The sequence below is a fragment of the Lichenostomus cassidix genome, chromosome 12 (genome assembly GCF_008360975.1).
Source record: "Lichenostomus cassidix isolate B80296 chromosome 12, HeHo_3.0, whole genome shotgun sequence".
Classification (NCBI taxonomy): domain Eukaryota; kingdom Metazoa; phylum Chordata; class Aves; order Passeriformes; family Meliphagidae; genus Lichenostomus; species Lichenostomus cassidix.
Window position 1 is genome coordinate 5,582,531 of NC_139493.1, and position 23,139 is coordinate 5,605,669.

The window sequence follows — 23,139 nt, forward strand, 5'->3', positions numbered from 1 at the left end:
CTTATTACACTTACAAATCTTTACGGACACTTTATGTATGCTGCCATTAAATGACTGGTTTCACTAAAGCAGTTTTACTTTGTTTATCACATTCCCTGCTGAGAGGTTAATGTATTGTTACCAGGGTGGCCTAGAAGAGCAATAAGCACTGTGATCTAGTGCAGGAGCATTCCTGGTTTGACAGTCAGCCAAGAAAGCCATAAAGATGGTTCAAGGAACACGTTCCCAAGGCAAGGAACACAGCTTGGCAAAAACAAAAAAAATATCTTCAGCAGTGCAGACTCACAGATGCTGCAGTTGGGCATCAGCTGCAAAAACCTCCCTGAACACCTCCCAGGATCTCCCCTGAATGAGCTCCCTTGAGAATTAAAAGCAAGTTGTGAGGAGCTACCACAACCCAACTAAAACCCAATGGAGACACTTGGATTTCTCTTCTTATTCCCTGTAACTTGAGATTCTTCTGTGCAGCAACAGCCTGGATCTCTGTCCAGGCTCATTCCTGCCGCCACCTATCCCACAGCCTGCACATTTCCAAGTTCTTCACTGATTTTGCCTTGATAAAACCCACAGCTCATCAGTCAGTTTTCATCATGAACACACTGAGACACTGTGCACCAAGAGACATCACTTTCCAAGGTTATGCCTTCTATTATGTTTCTTCCTCTGCAAAGCTCTCCACTAAATTCTTCCTTGTCCTTCACCACCCTGAGAAGCCCTGTGTAATACCCACCTCTGGGACCAACCCTGCCTTTGCTACCTCCAGGATGAGTATCTATCTCAAGATATCTCAGAGAAAGGAGTCTCCAGGAAAACACTAACCTGTCCTAGGATCATCCTACAGCTGTATCTGCAGGTCTGCTTTGCCCCTTCCTAAAGCTTCTGCATGATTTCCTCCACTGTGTCACCCCAGGCTCAAATCTTCCTCCAACTACCTATTTTCTTCTACTTTTATCTATTTTAATTTCCCCCCCTTGTTTAGGCTAATTTGGCAGTTCATATATCAAATTATTTAGTCTCAGAAAGCACTTATGCATCTTTTACCATGAAAAGGAGTAGACAGTCAAAATGGATCACACTTACTTAATGCAGCTATCTTTGTTCTGAGTGATGCCAGGTTAAAAACATTCACTAGAGATATGAATGGCTTATTAAACCCAAATTCAAGCTACACAAAGGAATCTGAAATGGAACATGCACTCAACATCACAGGAGTTAAAGAGTATTGTCTGCTTCCCTGTGCTGCAAGTAATGATTAATAAATGAGTCTATTAAGTTAATCTGCCAGGCAAAAGTAAACTTGACAGACACCTGCCACAGAAAATTTGTTATCTATTCAGGCAGGAAATGGCAGTGAGAAGAAATCAATGTCACTGCTGTACATTGAGCTGACAAACTGAAATCTCAGAGGAAGTTTGTCATCTTGGACAACAAGCAATATCCCTGGTGGCATCTCAAAGCCCTGCAATAAAGGTCAGACTTGGCTCTTATTTATCAGGGTCTTGAAACTCTAGTGTAGCAATTAAATTTCATTTTTAACACTGGGTGAAAAAGTCCAGCTCTTTGACAGTAATGTGTGGTAATGTATTTATGAGAAGATATATATATACATCCACATGCTACTGCATCATTGTTGAACTGAAGTTATATGGAATGAGTTCTTTGCAATGTAAAATGAAAAGCAACATAAACTTCTATTATCTAGGCCAAAAAATAGGGAAAAATAAGCAACAATAACCAATACATTTGCTTCAAATCTGTAAAAAAAGAGAAAAGGAAACGCTCTGTATCCAGCTGTACACCAAACAAAACAAGCTTTCAAATACAGCCTCCAAGTTTTGCTTTTTTATGCTCGTGAATAAGTGGTAAAATTATGCAGCTGTTAATAAGACAACAAGGAAAGCTTTTGACATAATCCCTTTTTTATCTCCTAGCTAGAAGCATTTCAATCAAAGGGGAAACTTGTTCACAACTGCTGTTTGATTTTCAGAGTTGGTGGTGTTTGCTTTCAGTGTCCTGCTCAGGGGGAGCTGGGCTGGATGGGGATTAAGGGTTTCCCTTTTCCCCACGTGCCCCATGGGATGCAGTGATGCACAGCATCCAAAATGTCTGGGAAGATCCTGGATGTATGTCTGTGGGATCTGCACATCCACTGGGTTCCCTCCTCTCCAGGAGGGCTGCAGGATAAGGGTCTAAACATTTGTAAGTCACACTTTACCAGAGTTTGAAAACTTGGAAAACCCAAATGAAATAGGAAGCACCACCACCAAGCAGAGCAGCAGCACCTTTGCTGCACTGAAATCCTAAGGAGGTGTCCTACCTTTCTTACAGTCACCAAGTGGATCCTGTCTGACATCCTGACTTAAAAACAAAACCCACACAAGCGATTTCATGGGTATTGGAATGAAAGAGAGTCTGCCTTCCTGCGGATTTGGGTTTTGTCATCAGATTCTCTGAAGCCAAATCATTTCCAAACTGCGTTCGGCAATCTTCCCATGACAGGGACCTCCATCACATTTCTCCTCAAGATCTATTCCACAGCCCTTGTTGAAAGTTCAGCTCCTATTGCAAGCCTTCCCTTAATCACCTTCATTTTCCCCTCACACACCTATTTTCAAGAAACTCCTAGGAACTCCTGTTCATCCCTGCAGCCTCTGCCCTTCGGCCGCATTTCCGCGGTCAAGATGTGGAAGGAAGGCTGCTGTGCTCATGTGTGCAAACACCCTGCTTGCATAAGCCTTGTCTCCCTAAGAGACCAGACTAAACAGCCCACACCCAAAAGGAGCATTAATATATGCAAAAAGAAATAGCTCTGCAAGGGTAGCTCATCTGACCATGAAAAAGCCTTTAGATGGCTTATTGCCCTTTATTCTTCCACTGCGGCAGACGTGACAAAATCTTGCAGTCTGGGGACACTTCTTAATTTGAGTGCTCACAGCATTTCATTCCTTTTCGGATTTTGCTTCTTAAAAGAAAAGCTCTTCAGCAATGAACAGAATCACACCCTGTCAGGCAGAGATATTTCTGCCTGAAATAGGCTAAGGCAACAATAAAAATGTGGTCCACACATGTGGGTAACTTGCTGCCAGCAAATATGAAACCCTGGCAAGCTCCACCAACCTCTCATTCGACATTAATATAAAATAGACAGAGAGTACCAGTTCTCATGTCTGGCCTAATGTTATATAACTGTGCTGTTTGTTCATCAGAATCAACCCCTACACACATACAAAAGGCAAATTTAAAGCCCCCAGACAGCTGCAAGTAATTATTCTAAAATGTTTTATAGGTTAGTGAAATTATCATTTACTCTGGTCCCTGTAGCCCTTAGCACCTGATGCCTAACTTAAGGTAATGAACTTTGCAGATGCTTATTTCTACAATCTACTTAATTCCCCTGATACAAAGTATTTTAAATGATTATGTTTAATAAGTTACTTTTAGAAATAGCTGCATTTCCCAGCCAGAGCAGCAGATACACACATTTTGCTTCTAAAGAAAAATACCAACCTGTAAGTACTGAAGATTGATGATAGAGCAAAAGCCCTCCCACCAAATACTGTTTAATTAAATAAAAAAAATTTAAGGAGGAACTTAATAATGCTCGTTGTAACTATAACACGATGTTTTAAAGTAACTCAAAATTCACACATTTGATATCTGATGCTAAATTGCAAGCTGGCACTGTCCCGAGGTAAACAGCAGCCAGGGAGCAAGGGCAGCACGCTGAAGGAATGGCAAAAAAGGGGGAAAGAACCAAAAGGAAAAAACCAAAACCTCATCAGCCCTTTCAGAACTGGGATTCCCTTCCAAAAATGAGAATTCTTTCACACAAAGAGGAAACAGATGTCCATGGCTGGAATTTGCATGTGGCTTTATTCTCTTCTAGGATACAATAAAACTACTCTTCTTCTCATCCTCCAAGCTAGAAATTAAACAGTGGCATGTCATGCAGAGTCCAGCTGTGCTTTCTACCTCCAACCTTTATTAGCAATATATTTAAAAAGAAGAAGAAAAGAGAGAGACAGAAAGAAAGGGAGAAACTAAAAAAGCTTAAGAAATGAAAAACTGTGGTATGTGTTCTCAAAACAATATAAAACCTACAGATGTTCTTACTAATCTGTGGCACATGTTTGTTTATTCAGGTTTTCCCTGTCTCCAGTTCAGCAGGCTTTGCTCTCCAGAAGACTTATCTGTTTTTACAAACGTTAGAGTAAATAGTGGAGGAGAGACTGGCATGAATAGCCAGAGGAGGAAGAGGCTCACCTTGTAAGAGCTTCCTCAGTGTCCCTGAAAATGCACCTCCACCCCAGAAACTGCTCTCACCCACACCTCCACTGCTCCCTACATTAACAGCAATGGGAGAAAAGCAAACTCTTATGAAGGGGATTTTGAGTATGAATATCCCAAAGGCCAGCAGCAAGAACATCTGCTCACTTCAGGGAGAACCTATTTCATCCTCACGGGGCAGTGCTCAAACTTGCACCCAACCTGTCCCCTGTGCAAGCTGTGACAAGGACAGAGGGGCCACACTGTCCAAGTCTGTATTAATGAGCAGTACTGAGCTGCTGTGCCAAACTGTGCCTTCTCCACTGTAATTGCAAAGAAAAGTCTAATAACCCACTTCTGAATAGCAAGAATCTACTGTTTTCCAAGGATACATATACAGCAAATTTCAGGTGAACAGTCTTCCCTTTACTTAAGCCCCTTTTACAATCCCCTTCTTATTAAAAAAACCAAAACAACCTAGCTTCTTTATAAAACATAGAGGTTTTTTTAATAGTTTCAAGTTAAAGCAGAATAAAACAACCCTGTCAGCCCACTGGAGTTAAACATTTCTGTTAATAATCACAGCAAATTTGGTTCAGTGTCTCACCCTGCTAAAATTCTTCACACACTTGCCCAGTACATCTGGATTACGATAAACCGATGTTCCAGCTATAAATATACTTTCCCCAGGATGGGCTTTGAAAAGACAGCATGAAATGAGGCAAGCCTGGCCCCTGGTCACGTCAGAGGTCATAACAATAGCCACCATCAAGAAGATTTGGAGCTTTGACAGCTCTTCTGCTGACTGTAAGTGAAGGTGTAGAGGACTCATCATTGATGGGATACCCCAGAGCTGACAAAGTAGAATTATTTTCTCGCAAGGCTGCAATTAATACTGTCTCCCAGACCCTCCTTGATAAACTGCAGACTCCACAAGGAGCCTAAAAAAGGTAATTTGTACTTTTAACATGAATGAAAGACTGTCAAAGCCATCAGCCATGTTCCTGCAGCTCTGAGAGATGGAAGGTCGGGAGAGTGGTGAAGGAAGGGAAGAGTTTCTATGTTAAACAAATTATGGAGGGCTTTGTTAATAAACACTGATGCAAAAACAAACAAAGCTTTTCGGGCAAGTATAACAATGCTGGCATAGCAATGACCAGGGAAGAGCTCTTGGCTTCACTCCTCAAGGAAAACAGTGAAAGACCAAGTTCACACACAGCACCTTCCTGAAAGACTGCAGAAGCCAGAGAGGTGGAACCCCATGGGAGGCTCAGCCATCACAGGGAGAACTATCAAGTTACATTTGCAACAAACAACTTTTCACAGCTCTTCTGTGTTGAACACATGGCTCTGCAGCACTGCCAGAGGCTAAGGAATGGCATTTAGGGTGGTAGAAACATCGATCTCAATAATGCCAAGAGTGTAATTAAAACAAAGGCTTCAGCAGCCACCTGAAGTAATCAGCAATTCCCTCATTTTCGAGCAAATAAAATTAACCCTGTGTGAACTGGGAGAAAACTGCAAGCTACAAATGGGAAGAAATAAAAAATTCCTGAATTATAGTCATTATTCTGGTTCAGGCATCCGCTAACTCTCAAATAAATATTTGCACCTTGCTCTCTCTGTTTCCCCAGCTCTAACCCCAAAGTATTTCCACTTGTCACCTGGCATATGTGAATGGTTGGAACTAAATTCCTTTCCGAGACAAAACATTATGTGCCCCACAGGGTTGCTTAATTTGGTTACAAGCCATTCTCACAGATGTCCTTTGGACCTGTGTGGCAGAACTTCACATCCACATTTCCTCTTAAATAGCACCACACACTCATTATAAAAGCAACTTATATGGCCTATTATGTAGTAAAGATAAGTAAAAAGAAAAGTCAGTTTTCCCTCTGTTAGAAAAAGGTTTTGTGATTAAAAAAGCAAAGAAAAATAAAGGAAAAAAAGGTTTTCTGCAGGGGCAATATTGGCCAGCGAAGGGGAAAGACATAATCAGAGATCCAGCATGGCCATGTGTTCCCAAAACATGGGAAAAAGAGAGGCACTGAGGCAGATGCACAAACTGAATGCAGGCTGGATTGATTTAAGAGATCCTGATGATCACAGAGCCCTAACTTTGCACACGCGTGAGACAAACCATCATTGAGCTATTGAAGACTCTTTCCTCAAAGAAACAACATTAACAGCATCAAATTCCACCCCCATCCCGTTCTTGAGCCAACCCCTTACACTGCTGGGAGAACAGAACAATTCTTAGATATTGTATAATGTCAGCCACAAAAGTCAATTTGATTGATTTCAAACACGAGCTGGACTGACCAGCCCCTCATTACACAAATAATATCCATGTTCTCCCACTTCCCAACAAATAAGCATTAAAGGAGATGCCTGTTTTGCTATTCATTTTCAACAACATATTAAATAAACCCCCAGCAAGTAAATGAATATGCTGACATTGATTTGTACACGCTGTTTTCAGGGCACAGATAAAAATCTTGTAGGCTAAAAGATGAGTTTAGCAGCTCCAGAAGAATGAAGGTATTGTTTAACAGGAAGCAGATGTATGTCAGATGGCAAACTCATTAAAGTGTCCCATCGTTAAAGGAAACGGGATAACAACGAGCCATCTGAAAAAACCTGAACTGATCAGGAAATACACAAGCCGCAGCTAATCTCCTATTTATTGGTAGGTAATGCCTTTAAGTCATGCACATGCATTGAGTTTAGGACCATGAAGGACTAATCTTTGTTCTCATGAAAAAAAACAGGAGCACAACCCAAGAGCATGGAGAGCAGTATTTCTGGAGAAAAGTCTTCTGAGGGAAAACTACTAATATTTGGAGGAGCTATTACATCAGCCTGTGGGTGCACAAACACTGTCTGGGCAGCACATCACTGACTCTGAGAGCATTTTAATGGACATTTTACATACCTGGGACATTCTAAATGCCTTATGAAAGGTACCTATCAAGGAATAGACTCTGAATACAAACTAGGAAACTCTAATCAAAGAAAAAAAATATTCACTAGTGGACACTGAACTGACTGATTTACAGTATCAGAGTTGAACAGTTCCTCAAGTGAGAATTTTGCAGGTGATACAAGGACCTAAGCACAAGGAATTAAACAAGCAGCATAGATTCACAAAAACATACAATCGTTTAGGTTGGAAAAGACCTCTAAAATCATTGAGTCCAACTGGTAACCCAGCACTGCCAAGCACATCACTAAACCACATCCCCTAGTGCCACATCTACAAGGGTTTTAAATTCCTCCAGGAACTCAACCACTTCCCTGGGTAGCCTCTTCCAGTGCTGGAAAACTCTTTCAGTGAAAAAACTTTTCCTGATGTCCAATCTAAGCCACCCCTGGTGCAACTTGAGGCCTCTTCTTCTCACCCTGGAACTTGTCACCCAGGAGAAGAAACTGATCCCAACCTGGCTGCTCCTTTCAGGGAGCTGTGGAGAGCCAGAAGGTCCCCCCTGAGCATCCTTTTGTCCAGGCTAAATACCTCCAGCTCCCTCAGCCACTCCTGGTGCTCCAGACCCTTCCCCAGCTCCATTGCCCTCTCTGGACACACTTCAGCCCCTCGGTGTCCTTCTGGTGGTGAGGGGTCAAAAACTGAACCCAGGATTCAAAGACAACATCTTTTATTCACAAGGCAGGTGGATCTATGGAGAGGACTGAGAGTATTGCTTCATCCAGCAAATATTCAGTCTAAAAAGCTGGAAAGAGTGCAGCTGTAATTGCACTGACATCAGCAAAGAAACTCTTGTCTTCAGAGTAACAGACACAAAAAAACCCCCAAAAAAACCACCAAAAACCAAACCAGACTGGGAAAAAGCATGTGTTTCTCCCCTCCTGGACATATCTCAACCTATGCTAGTTTTGTTACGAATGTCTTGTTACTACATTATGATTACCAATATAACACAGCAGCTCTCGCCATAAAAATTAAATACATCTCTTGCCAGGAGTTTTCTGAGTATCACTAAAAAAATTTCCAAGAGGAAATCCATCTCTGCCTTTGCATATTGGCCTGAAACAGAGGCAATTGAAATCACTGGGAATTTTGCACATCTGGCTCTGACAGCTTCTGGATCAGGACTGATGCTCAAGGTGGAGAAAAAAGGGGAAGGTGGATGTGAGGGTTTTACAGTACAACACAAAGATCAACTAATCTGGATTCTACCATGTCCTTCCCAGGATGCACAGACCCAACTCATGGTGAGAGCAGGCTCTAGGATGTGCTCTTTTTAACTTGTTGAACAGGTACTGCTGCAAATTCCCTGCTTTTACAGAACGTACACAACAGCCTTACTTATATCTCAGCCCAAACTATGAACATTGAAGTACAATTGTAAGTCCCAATACACTTAATGTAAACTAACCATGTTTTTTTGAATGATTTACCAAATATAGGCTTTGGTATTTTGCTGCACTTGGTTATTTGGTAAGGGCATTCCTGCTTTTTTGCCTTTGTGAAGAGAAAAAAGAAAACTAAATCAAAACAAAAAGATCAAGTAAGCAAATGTTGCTTCAAACAAAACACTTCATGGATACTATTGAGAAAATTATTCCACCAATGCTAGTGCAAAACCAACACAACAAAACATCTACTATAAAACAAGCTGAAACTTCTTTCCCTGAAGTGCAAGCCCTGTGCAGCACTGTTTATATATCTTACATCATTATCTCCATCATGTGGCAGAGAGAAAGAATGCAGACTAATGTCACATTTAGGAAATACTGTTCATGTAAAGGTATTTTACTTCACATTCAGAATTTTGTACTCGCAAAATGGGGCTTTGCTAAGTTTCCTTCCCTGGGTGCCATTTTCAGCTGTTTTAATAAACAGTTGCAATTGCTTTTGCCCAATCACGGGACATGGTCCTGCAAAAGTGAAATGGCCTATTACCTTATGACAATTATTTCCCCTAGCTTTTACATATTACAACTTTCCTGAACTGCAGCTACAATTCCACAAACTTCAATCTGATTCTACACCACAAAAGACCTAATCTAAAACTCATTACAGCGACCTGAAAAATCCCAGCAAGCATTTGGTGGAGCCCAAAGGAGCAGTTAGACAATGCACGTACAGATACAGGAAGGATGGCTCCTTTATTATATTTTTTTTTCCCCCCTCTATAATTCTTTTCTGACAGTTTAACCAATTCTGCAGACTCTGTAACTATTTAAACAGGAAGGCCCCTGGACCCGGCAGACCTCCCTGCCGATGCAGCTGGAGAGTTACTCTACTCCTAATGGAGCATTTCTTCCACCCCCAGCCCAAGGTAGCAGCTGTAGGATGTCGTTTCGGACGCTGCTGGGCCACCTGGGACTCACTGCCCTCCCAGGTGTGGACGTGCAGCCTCGTCCATGGCAATCTAGCCCCTGGGAAAGCTGTCTCTGCTGCATCCCCCAACTTCCTGCCTGTCAGCAAGCTGGGAAAAAACTTGAGTGAGGCTGGCTGCAAGCACAAATCTGGCGTGCACAGGGCAGGGAGGGTTTGCTCTGGAGAACCTCTTGAGGCTTCCTCAAAGGAGCCCAAAGCCTGCTTGCACAATGGCAGCACCGTTGTAGGAACTGGGGAAATAAAAGCTGGGACTCTCAGTGATTTGTTTTAATCCAGTTATGGAGAAGATGCTTTCATCATAAGCCTTTGAGCTCCTTTGCATGTCTTTATACAGGCACCTCATTTCTGTCTGCCTTGAGGATCTCTCATAACCACAGTGTTAAACCATAAAGCTAAAGCAGAACAATTTCTCACACTTGGTTATCCAGCTCAGACATGAGGCAAGTGTGCCAGAGCCTGGGAAAAAGATCAAGGGGAGCAAGGGTGCTTTGGTGGGCAAGAGAGCTAAACAACTGGAACATCCCAGCACACACAGACCTTTATTTCCTTCATTTGCTCATCCTGCAGTCCTGTTCACACAGCCCAGCAGTAGCTTTGGGCTATCAGCAGGGCCTGAGGGAACTGAACTGCAGAGAACAACAGCAGCTCATGCTTGTTCTATGAAATCCTGCTTAGAGCTGTGATCAGCGAAGTAGACACTACCAAGTTTCCACTTTACCAGTATAAATCATCCCCTCCATGCTTGGCAAAGCACTTAGGCACATGCTTAGCTGTGCTAGAGCTAATTTTCTTCACAGCAGCCAGTGTGGGGCTGTGTTTTGGATTTGTGATGGAAATGGTGTTGATAACTCAGGGATGTTTTAGTTATTGCTGGGCAGGGCTCACATGGAGACAAAGCCTTTCCTGCTCCTCACCCCATCTCTGCATGGGCTGGGGGTGCACAGGGATTTGGGGGACACACAGCAGGGACAGCTGACCCCAACCCACCCAAGGGATATCCCAGACCATGTGGGGTCATGCTGGGGAAGAAGAAGAAATGAGGGATGTTTGGAGTGATGGTGTTTGTCTTCCCAAATCCCCATTATGTGTGATGGAGCCCTGCTGTCCTGGGGATGGCTGAACACCTGCATGTCCATTAAGTGAATTAATTGCTTGTGTTGCTTTGCTTGGCTTTTACTTTACCTGTTCAACTGTCTGTATCTCAACTCACAAGTTTTCTGAATTTCTCTCTTCCAATCCTTTCCTCAATCCCACTGGTGGCCATGTGGCCATGGAGTGCCAGCTGGGGTAAAACCATGACAACAGCTTTCACCATTGCTGAACAGGAACAAGATTATGCTTTAAAAACATTAAAGACCAAACACAAACAAGTTCTTAAAACTCCATACTCTTCTTCACACTCCCAACTTCCCATTAATCTAAAAGCTCTTCCAGAGCTGGAGCTGGGCCAAAGTGTTTTGTAGAGCTGATGCCTGCACAAAGTGCTCTGCTAATCTGGGGCTACAACCAACATGGTGACTGAAGGGAAAAGCCAGCTAACACAGCCTAATCTTTTCTTTATGTCACTTCAGATACACAGTGAGGAACTCAAAGTGATCCCAAACACCAAAGAGAGGACAACAACACAACTGCAGCTCCACCAAGAGGCTTCAGCATCCCAGCCAGCACCAGAACAACCCAAGCAGGGACTGCCAGGATGGATCAGATCCCAGCACTGCCAGCACACTCCTCTCTCACGCAGCAGGTCTGAGCACAGCATCTGCTGCACTGATGGTCCCTTTAAGAAAGCTCCTTCTGTGGAAAACATTGACACCAAAAGGAGAAAGCCAAGCCCCACGCCCACTGCAGCACGGCCTCCAGAGGGAACGGGATGGGAAATGCCACGGGATGGGAAATGCTGCTCTCACAGCTTAAATTCATTTAAAGGCCATTTTGCATCCAGAAGGTTCCACTGAGATGATTTCTTTTCCTCGCTGGTTTTGCAGCCATGCCAAATGCCCATCACAGCAGATTTGCCATTCCTGCTGTCACAGGTACATTCACAGAACTCACAGTGCAATGGCTCAAGTTGTCTTGCCAGGTACAGGATTTTTTCTGCTATACAAAGCAATCAGTGGGATTTACATATATATGATTTGAACCACAGTCCTCCCAGTTGTTTTCCAGCTGGGAAGCAGTCAGCAGTGAAATAATTTTCATGCTAACAGGCACTACTTGAGAGGAAAGAAAATCAAACACAAAAATGTTACTTGGGGAAATAGCCAGACATTGCCTAGCCATGAGGAATCTCCTGAAATTTTACCTTTTCCCTGGACAGTAGGGTAGAAACTTGGGAAACCTGCCTTTAGGTAGGTCTCTAGAACTGTTTCTATTCCTGCAGCCTTATGTATGGATTGGATGCCTTATTCTGGGTGCTACTCACAGCCCCCATAATACACAGATAATGGTCCTTTCAGCCTGAGCCTGACTGGGATGTATCTGCCCAAACTAGCTCAACAAAACTACGAGGCAGCATCTGAAATAAAAAATATTGACCCTGATCAAAGACATGGTGTCCCAGAGGTTGCAGAGCAACTTGGACTCAAGGAACTTGGCACCAGGCAGTGCAGTAAAGAAAAATTACCAAGCAAATTAAGAACCAAAGAGAAAAGCAAGGAAAGCAATGCTATTGCCTAATACACTTACTTTCCTGATGTCAAAGCAAGTGCCTTTTACAGCATAATTTTGTAGCCTTTTGGGCTGAAAAGGAGCAGGCTGGTGTTAGCAGCATATAATATAACCAGGTGACTTAAACCAGGATTTTTTTCTAATGAGATTAGCAAACTATACATTACAATTCCCATAATGTTTCAACCTCAAGGCATTTTAATTACATTTTTCATTTATCTTCCCTGGGATTTTCTGACTCACTCATGCCAGAATCCTTTCTTCACTTAAAAAGCAATTTTTATCTCAGGGCAAGTGCTAATAGACCACTTCAGACAAAACAACCAAAATCTGCAGAACTCATACAAGAGCAAAAATCAACAGTGGCTTTCAATCAAAGGATATAATTCCATTAACACCTCTCTTTAAGTAGTATCACCATGTGCTGGTAGTGGGCTTTGGGATCATGGAAAGAATTAAGAATCCTGCAGAACAGTGCTGATTGTATGTTCTCACATGCAATTTTAACAGCTCAGCTGACCTGGTGCCAGTGAATGATCTGAGTTTGTCTGGAAGTCCTGGAATCACAGAATGGTTTGGGTTGGAAGTGATCCTAAAGATCATCTCGTTCCAATCACCTTGCCACGGGCATGGAATTTCCATTATCATTGTCACAGGGCTAGGACTAGTCTGGGGTGGAAAGGAGGTTCCCAAATTCATTCTGAAATGCTGATGGATGTGGTGAAAATAGCCTGCTATGTTGGAAATCTCCACTAGACAGGAAAGACCCTGGCATGATGGCTTGTAGCCCACAGACCAGCTGGAGAGTGCCCAGCTGGGAAGCACAGAAGAACACTGGGGAGATCCTGCCCTGAGCAAGATCTTTACAAGATGTGCTGATTAAAAAAAACACAACAAAAAAAATAAAGAACTCATGCTTTTGCTCTGCAACACAGAGCAGCTCGGTAAGATAAATTCCAAAAGCCTTTACTGTGGTAGAACAGTTAAATAGGATCACAATAAAATTCCACCTGTCAGCTCCAAAAGCACCCCACATGTAGAATTTACACAAGCTGAACCAGAGCTGGTTCAGGGCATGTCATAACAGCCATTTCTGCACTGAGCACTGTTAAAATTGGCCTCAAGATGAATTGAGTGCCTGGAAAGGGCAACCATATTTCAAGCAAACCAGGACATGCTCAGGGTGGTTGGACTGCCCCTTCAGCTGCATTCCTGAGTGTTTAATTTTTGCCACTTGGTTTGCATGAAAAATATCTCCAAAAAACTCTTCAATACAGTAAAAATACCTTGAGGTCAAACTTTAAAGAAGAATCGTGTTAGTTTATACTGAAAGGATTTTTCAGAGCATTGTTCCAACCTACAGCCATAAGTGAAGAGTCAGCATCACAAGTATTTTTTGCTCAATGAGTTGTTTGCAATCTGTCAATTCTCTCAGCTATAATAGGGCATTGCCAATCTAATCACATCACAGGGTTTGGTTTTTTTTTTGAATGACATCCTGGTTTGTTTTTGCTTGTGATGCTTCCCAGCAGAATTCACTTCTGGTGTAGGAAATAACATGACTAACATGGAAATCCAAAGGGCACTGCAACTGATTCCACCCTTGCTCCATTTTTTCTCAAGGGGCTTTAACCCAAAAAAATCTCACTGTGTGCAGAACTTTTGAATCAAGCAATCCAGTGATGCTGAGCACCCTCACCCCTTTTTCAACCCAACTCCAAGCAAACAAGTGTGGGGCAAACAATGAGGCACTGCCCTTCCCTGGAGCTGTGCATTAGAGAATCACTCTGGCATGAGTGAATAGAAACCCTCTTGGCTTTCTCAGAAATAAAAGCACCAATAATGTAAGATTAATATGTAATAATGAGACAATTTTCTTCCATGTCCCACAGACTACATGCACTGTGTGCCCTTTGAAGCCAGCCAATTACACTGTCAGCAACAAATACATTTCAGCTGTAGGAACTAACACAGTTGTTAGTGGCAATTTTGCAGGGAAGGTTGAAGTGAAGCCCATGTCCCCTTTGCACATGCAGCTAAAATAAGTCTTCAGATGCTCTGGTGCATAGACACCTTGGCAACACATTTTTGAAAGGGTATTTTTGAAGGTAAATATTTTTGTCAATTATTTGCTTTTTAAATGTTACTATTCTCACATATATCTGCATTTTTTTTTTTAAATTGCTCTCTCACAGCCTTGAAAAGTAGATCTCCCAGGCATCTTTAAACCCCTATCATAAAAAAAAAAGAGACTCAGATATCTTGGATTTCCTCTTATTCCAGGTAACTTATTCCACATGCAGTCCAGCCAACTAGTTAAAACTTCCTCCCCTTTCTATTTCCTGTTGCTACCAACATCCAGCTCACAAAATCCACCATTTGGAGAGATAATGAGAAATCCAAATGGCCATCTGGGCTACACAAGTGTACTCTACACTGTACAGAGGCTCTTCAGTGGATAAGGCATGGAGCAGGGATTGACAGGGCAGCAAGAAGTGATCACACACTAAAGAAAGAGAATGTTGGAAAGGCAGCTGTAATATTGTTACAGAACACTTTTGTACCAAACACTTCACAAACAACAGAAGTTTTGCCCCAAGACTTGTAAATACGGGAAGGAAGACAAATGTCACTGCTTAATTCACCTTAAATATATGCAGCACAGATGCTGCAAGCAAAATGCCACTTTGGTGACAGTTTATTCTTGATAAATAAATCATTTATACACCTGACACAGCTCGTTTCTTTCTTTCGTGATAATTATAGTTTTAGAAGCCTCATTTAAGGGGTGCAAATTAATTTCCAAATTCCACCTCCTGTCAAAGAGTGTGTTTTATTAGGTGATTAATTACCTGCAGGAGCACTGCAGGAGACACCTTGGGGGCAAACAAGGATTGCTGTGACAGCTCCTTGAAGATATGGCTCTGCTCCTAGGGCGTGATGCACCCAGAGATAAAATAGCTGCATACAGGTGTTATCATCTGCAGCACCTTGGGATGTTTGTGCCTCAGAGAAGTGCATCTCCCTTCTGGAAAATGCAAATATTTGCCTGGATGCTACAGCCCTTGCTTTGTGAGAAATCCCACGAACAGCCTGGGGGTGGTTCCACTTCCACAGAGGGGCAGAAAGCAGTGGGAATTGCTCTTCTCTCAGCCTTGGTGTGCTCCTGAAACCTTCTGCACCCCCAAAACACACACCACTTACCCTTCCCCAGCTTATTTGCCTGGATGTTTCAAATTTCTGAGCCAAGAATACTTTTTGTAAGTTTTTTTAAGTGAGCTCCATAAAGGTTGTAGGATTTATAGCAAATTTTACCACAGTTTTTGTGCTGTCATTTTGGACCCCAAATTGACCAGAGCTTCCAGGAGACCTGTTTGTAACTCCTATTTGCAAGTAATTTTGGTGCTCCAAGATGGCTGAGAAGAAACCAAGGCAGCCCAGCATAGCTTATACACATGCACCAAGTTCAGGGACCTCTACACTCACAGGGACTTTGATAGTACAAAGAAAATTCCAGAGAAAAACAACTCTTCCACTAACACTAGTAGAGAAACACGAAATTTAACAAATTCTAAAGACTTTATCCACCTGTTTTATTTAAGTCTCTTATTCTACACAACACAAAAAGCACTGTTGTCACAAGGATTGCTCTGCCCCCTTGCACTTCTTGCTCTCTCACAACTGCACCTGCCTCTCACAGGAATTAGTCTGATGGAGAAAATCAGATCTGAAGGCCACTGACCAAGGGCAGGACCTGTTCCCAGCCTCTCCTGATGGATGGACTGCACAGGTGATCAGCTCAGGTGCTGCTTTTTTGGATAGTTACCCAGAGCAATTTAAGTCATTACTTCTTCACCTCCCCATCGCAGGCAAAGGAACAGATTTTTCTTTTCCCTTTCACAGAAAATTTTCAAGTGTTTGTCTTTATTTATCATTTTACTTTCCTGTGGCTTTTCCAGTACTCTCCCCCCCCTTTCCTGCACAAGGACATCAAAGACTGCCAAAGGCAATTCTCACTGTGCTTTTCATCAGCAAGCTTAAGCCAGATTGTTAGAAAAAGCTGGTTAAGTCTAAACCAACATTAACCCTTCAAGTTTGGGAGCAAAAGAAAACACAGATTAAGAACAGTCTGAGAGATTCTCTCGTCTGACAGCACCAAATTTCTTCTGATCTCAGGGCAGTGGGATGTCAATCTCCCTTCAGTAAATTGTGGAAGAGGGAACATCAAAGATGAACATGTCTGAGGTGGGAACACAGAATAGAAGAGCATATTTCGAAAATCTGAGAATTTATTTCTCTCTGAAATAATAGAGAAGACACAAAGTCTTTTCAGAAGCATTTTGCAAAGCTGAGGATAAGTGGCAAAGGGAGGGAATGTTCTAGACTCTGAAAAGACCACCTGTGATGGATCTACAGCAGTTGTAATTTTCAAAATGTGGAAGTATAAGCCCTTGGCATAACTCTTAGCTAAACACAATCAGAAAGTACTTGCTGCACTTTCTTTCTTTTTTTTCTCTCTCTCAAAAAGCCAAAACCCCCCAACAACCATCAACAACTGCAGCCAAACAAAAAAGCCGAAAAACCAACAACATCACACAAACTTCCCAGAAAAACAATCAGATCCCACTAAAGATCAAGCTGGAGATTATTGCTCCAAATCTGCCCTTAATTAAGTGTAGTCTTCCACCACTCAACAGTTGTTACAAGGTTAGAGAGAAAATTATCATTTAAATGTCTTATAACCCAAAGTAATTAACCAACTCTGACAAAACACTGTACTACAAACCTGCTTCAATTTTAACCCATAGTGTGTGTGCTGGAAACTTCCAGTCAAATGTTCTGTATTTTCTCATTTGCCCACATACGCTCGTTATTAAAACCACATGTGGGCACTGAATCATTTCATGGTTCGTTTAGAGACAAACACGCAGAAAATTGTGGGAAACAAGTTCAGCCCGAAGAGTCTGTGCAAAGCCTGGGCAGTCTGAGGCACACTGTGGTGGAGGAGCTTGAGCTACAGGACTGTGATACTCTGGGGCTCAAAACTGAACAGGAGAGAAGTGTCCACACTGGATTTCAGAGCAGATCATCAGCAGAGTCAGCTAGGGTGACAGTTTCACCCTCAGCTCCCTGCAAAACACCACGTGTGTGCTCAACTGTTAGCCCACAACAAAAACCCTTAAGTGAGGCAGCAGGATGGGCTTTCATTTCTGGAACTGCTCTGTCAATGACCAGAATTTCCCAACTGCATGGGAAGTCCAAAGCATAACCTCAGGCAAAGTACTCAATCTCTCTGGATCTGACATCTGGGAAAAATGGTAGCCCTTCATCTTGTCCCTTGGACTAGGAGGTCATCAGCTCAAAGATGACCTTTTGCCGAGAAGACAGTCAGTAAAACAGTAAAGCCTTGCTTTTTATTGGGTTTCTGTGGATTATTCATATTCCAGAAGGGGCTGAAGGACCCAAACATAATGTGCCAACTCAGATGTGCAATGAGAACACACGTGAAGCCCACCTGAGAACACAACCCCTTGCCATTCACAAGTACTGCTGCATTCAGAAGCATTTTCTTTAAGAACGTATCTCACCTGTGGATCTTATCCCCCAGCAACACAGGGAACATTCATATTATGTCTGCAAATGTCCAGTTTGGTTTTGAAGCCCAAAACAGCATGTGCATGATCCAGGTTTCTTGTTGAGCCCTCTGTCAGGACGGTAAAAGGTCAGGTCCTGACACTGTAACACAAACATCTTTAATAGCTGCAGGATCTCAGTTTTCCTCTTACAGGGGAGTATGTACACACATACCAGGGATTTTCCATGGAACCCAAATGCTCCAGGATAAAATTAAACCATTAAATTACGACATCTTCCACAAAGTTCAAGGGGAGACCTCACAAAGCCAGCTCTGATCAAACAGCTCTCTACTGGAGAGCTTCACAAAGAGGTCATTTGTGAAGAAAGACAAAGAAGATGATAACTGATGAATCTAATGCTCTATAAACCTCCTAGCCAGACATGGGGCACACAGTTCTCCCAAGAACACTGTAGTTTTACAAAGACAGGAACAACACTCAAAAGCACTAATGAAAACCTCAGCCCAGTGTTTCCACTCGTGTTTCCACCTTGCTCCTGTTGATGTAATGCTATAAAGCAGGAATTCTAGCTGGTATTAATGAGGCAATAAAATTTCAGAAACGGGCCCTGTAGTTTCAGACAGCTGCATATGTAAAACTCTATCTCATACTAAATAGCTGATTCCTGGAGAGGGAAAACAACGAAAGCCCAGCCAGGTTCCTGTAACTGGGACTTCTGATACTTCTGATGGATGGCTGGAAAGGTGGAGGAGAGCAGGGAGGGAAGGTCACAAGATTAAAAAGCATGTCACAAACACAGAGCAATATTGCAATCATGCCAGAACTATGGAAGGAGATGGCTTTCATACCAAAAAGCTAAAGCATATCCTAAATTTGGTTTTTTTGACCAATCTTTTGGGGTAATAGGAGCCTTTATTTGCTGCTCTTTACAGCTCTAGGAATAACTATTCATTCCAATCCCATTTGCAACACTAGAGAGCTGCAGACATAAGACAGTCCTTTTCTCCTTGTGCTTATGAACAGAAACAAAGCTTTTTCCATGAGGAAAATCCGTATCTTTGAAGGAAAGAACTTTATAGTGCAATCAAAATATTCATCAAAGCTCTACTTGTAACAGCAGGAACTTTGCACATGGAAGCAGGTGGGGTGAATAAGAATTTATGGGATGTCTGTAGACATATTAAATATCTGAAGTTCTTCAAAGCACAGGTAACACTGAATGGAGTTTACAGACACAGTTGATTTAAAATATGCACAGTCTCAATCCATACTGATATTAAAACACAGTCAGAAGATACCATCTGCTCTTTATAGGCACTGGTAATCAAAGGTTTTCTGTTAGTCTGAGCACAGGCATTAAAGGATATATTGGGGGTAAAGCTCAGGCTAAAAAGGAAGCAACGCTCAATGCTGCATTCTTTCATCCAGAAATACACCTGTATCCTTGATCAAAAACTTTACTCAAGCTGTGGCATCTGGGCATTTGCACTAGATCCACATTCATGATACTTTGGTTCCAAAAGCCTGAAAAATTCTTTTGGTCAATAGGATTTTCTAGTGCTGTAATGTCTTTACTGTAAAAGGACTATTTAATCATTTCTAAGCAACAAACTTTTTTAATCTCCTGATTATTCTCGTGGAAAAATACAAGAAGGAGAGGGGCAAGGTACTAGTAATTTCCTGATAATTCAAAATGCTGCATCAAGTAAGGAAACCAGGATATTTTCCATCTCCATGCCTGGAAGCAGCCTGACCCTGCAAACATCTCAGTCAAGCAGTTCACACTTAACAGGAGCTTGGAGAGCAGAACAGCTCTTGATACACAGAAATGCCAACAGCTCTGTTTCATTGTGATTTTTTTCTCAATGTATTAAAATACTTCAAAACCTGCTTGTACAAAAATCCTTTCCAACCCAGTGACATGGAATGTTAAGGTGTGATTGAACAGAAGAGCTTTAGGGTCACAAAACACTATCCAATTTTACTGTCTCAGATCCAAACTGTAGCCTGGGTATCCATTTTCAAATAGAATTAAAACACATTGGGAGCTTTATGCTCTCTGAACTGTTATTAAGCTGGACTATAAATTTAATTACGGAAACACCTTTGACAGAATTAAACAGTAGAGCTTGCAGTCAGAAATAAGATCACCAGTGGTGGAAATGACATTGACAGATTTACATAAAACCTGACTGACTGTGCTAAAGCTTAAAAGCAGCAAAGTACCAGATATCTCTTGAAAGAAAAGATTTCTAAGCCCATTCAGGTCCCTGTGACAGTTATCTGGCATGGCTACAATTAATTGTAAATAAACCAACAATGGAAAAACTCCACCTCTGCAAGCACACAGCATTTGCAAGTCTGATTCTCAGTGGGTAAAGCCATTACAACCCAATGCACACACACCACCATGCCATTCTAATATCTTGGTTTTAAACTCCCTGATCCTCCTTTATAAGCTTTTTTTTGCTATTTCAGGCATTTCACTATAATAAACTATGGAATTCTGCTCATACAGACAAAATTCCATAACTAAATCTCCAATTAAAGTCTCATATTTAGCAGGAAAGGGGAAAGTGGTGGCTCAGATGTGCATCATGGTTTGGTTACTCACAGACTACCCACAACAACTCCTGAAAGGACATCTGCACTGATGAATCTCAGAACATTTTGTACCAACAAGTATTCCTCATTTTTCATATCTTAGTGGCTTCAGGAGTGCCCTGAACTAAACTTCAACTTGTTAATCTCCACAGGTATTTGGACTGCAGCCCATGTATTTTCAATGGGTACCTGACACACAATAAATGGCAATATTTGGTTAGTACAGTAAAACCCAATGCCTTTGCCAATTAGTAATACTATTACATGGTCCTGATCCAAATTTCACTGGCATTGTTGGGTTTTTGCCTTCCATCAGCTCCAACTACACAATGCCTGGATAGTAAACTTTTAGTTAATCACTTGCATAATAACACTTAATCAGTACTAAGGTTTCCATCTCTACAATATGCTTATAATCTGGCTCCAAAATTTAATTATTTCACTGCTGTAACAGTAAGTAATGGCACATGAGCCATTCAATAGGATATTTACTGACATCTTGTCTCTGACTGTACAGAGCTGCATTTTTAGACTGCTTTGCCATTGAAGTGATGCACAAACTGCCCTCTTTTTCCCCCTCCTTGGCTTTTGAACTCATCCTCTGATTTTAGGCAAATAAGACAGCAGCAGACACAGAGCTCCTAAAACTTATGTGAACATCAAACAAACATCTCAAACACATCTGTAAGCATCTTGGTTCAGCCAAGAGACTCAATTTGGCAACCCCACTTTGCAGGAAAGGCTGCAGGAGGAGTCAGCAGCTGCTGGTGCTGCTGGCCAGGCAACCCAGAGTGTTGGCAACCAGGACAAGGGGAAGTGCCCAGCATCTGTTACCATCTGCTCAGGGCTGGAGGAGGGAGTTTTGGGGCCACAAAAGCAGAGCCTGAGTCAGCACAACAGGGAAGCAAAGGTGCTGTGGGTACAGATCCACAGGAAACCATGGTTGTGCTGTTTGCAGAACTACTTCAGGAAAGGAGAGGTGCTGTGGGCTTTGGGAGGAGGATGCTGGTCCTGTCCTGCACCATGTGCAGAGGTGATGAGGTGAATGCACAACAAGGCAGCTAAACAGAATTCCAGAATTTCCTACAGAACACAGAACCATCCAAAACACAGCAGGGGGGGGAAACCACAGATGAAACAACAAAGAAAACAAAAAGCCGCTGCAGACCTGAGTAAATAAATGGTGAAGCTGCTTAAACCCCGAGGATTTCTGGTTTGTGGTGCTGGATTAAAGAGCAAAGCAAGAGCCCAAGAGATTCTGCCTGCATTCTGCTCTCAAAGGAAACACAATGCACAAAAGGAAGATTGGCAGCAGAAAGAAGATCCAGTGTTTGGGGATCAGTGTACAACTCTTCAGGCTGAAGTGCTCTTTAGCAGGGTTGTCTAACACACAGCCTCTGTGGGGAAGCTCTGGAGACCATTGACAGAGTGCTTTCCTGAGCTCAGGGCACCACTGAGTCTTTCTTGGCCACGAAATGTTATCTCTGGCTTTTTTAGGATGTTCAGAGTCCTTAGCTCTCCTGAGGAGATGGGGAAATCTGTGAGGCCAGCAGGCCAGGAGACATCTGAGGAACAGCTGCTGAGAACATCAGAGGTTCCAGGGACCTTAAAGTTGGTTAAAAATAGAAATAATTTAATCAAGGTCACATTTCTCCTCAAAAAGAAGGAATTCTCTTTAAATACACAATATTTTGTTACAGTAAAACATTCCCTGTGTTGGCAACTGAAGGCCTTTGGAAAATAAATACTTTAAGTCATTCTAGGCTATCTCCTTCCAAGATCAGGAAGGAGACTGAGAGGTCAAACATGAACCTCAGCAAGAAGTCCCAAGTTTCAGTGCCCCATAACCCATTGAGAATCTTCCAGCCAACTTCTTAGGACAAAATCCATGTTGGATCTTTGAGTTGGCTTCTTCCTACCACTATGACTCAGCTCTTTTTAAATTCAAAATAGGGGGGAAATCCAGAGAAAGGAAATTTAGCAACAAGAGTTAGCTCCCTTACACACACAAGATCCATTTCCAATTCATATACTTGAGCTTTGTTTGTTTCTGGAAGTTCTAAGCTTCTTCCTCACTGTTAATAGGAGCTCTGTGTGTCTGATAGGTTTTTGGGAGAGCGTGAAGGTAAATAAAATCACAGGTGAGAAGACACATTCTTTTCAGGTCCCTTAGTAATGCACAGGATTCCTGTGGCCTAAAATAGTAAATTTTTAAACAGCTGGGACTGTAAAGAAAACCCTTTTGCATTCCCTTCTTTAGGCTCCCTTCTGCTGAAGTATATTAACAAAAGAAGTTCGTTTGTCAAACCACTGATATTCATATGCTGAGATTCATCACACTTGGTGGTCTGGAAATCCTTTAAAGGACACAGAACTAAACATGAGCTGGGCAAAACAAGCAGAGGTGCCTTGAGTCACTCTGAGCACAAATGGACAGATTGAATTTTCCTAGCATTAGCCACAATAAATACATCCCAGGGCATGAGGGGTGACAGAACACTCCGACAAGGAAGTATTCTTGGCTGATTTTGAAGGTTTTGTTTGTGCCCAGTGGCTTAGGAAATTTGTTCATCCTTCCTTGAAGACTACATTTGTAATGCTGTAATACTGCCGGGGTGAGTCAGAGGTTAACTTAATGCCCAG

At 42.2% G+C, this 23,139-nt stretch overlaps 1 protein-coding gene across 2 annotated transcripts in view; it reads right to left on the reverse strand.

Moving 5' to 3' along the window:
* The window catches only part of SLC25A26 (solute carrier family 25 member 26), a 78,744-nt gene that overhangs the window by 23,756 nt on the left and 31,849 nt on the right, over positions 1-23,139 (reverse strand). The window lies entirely within an intron of this gene.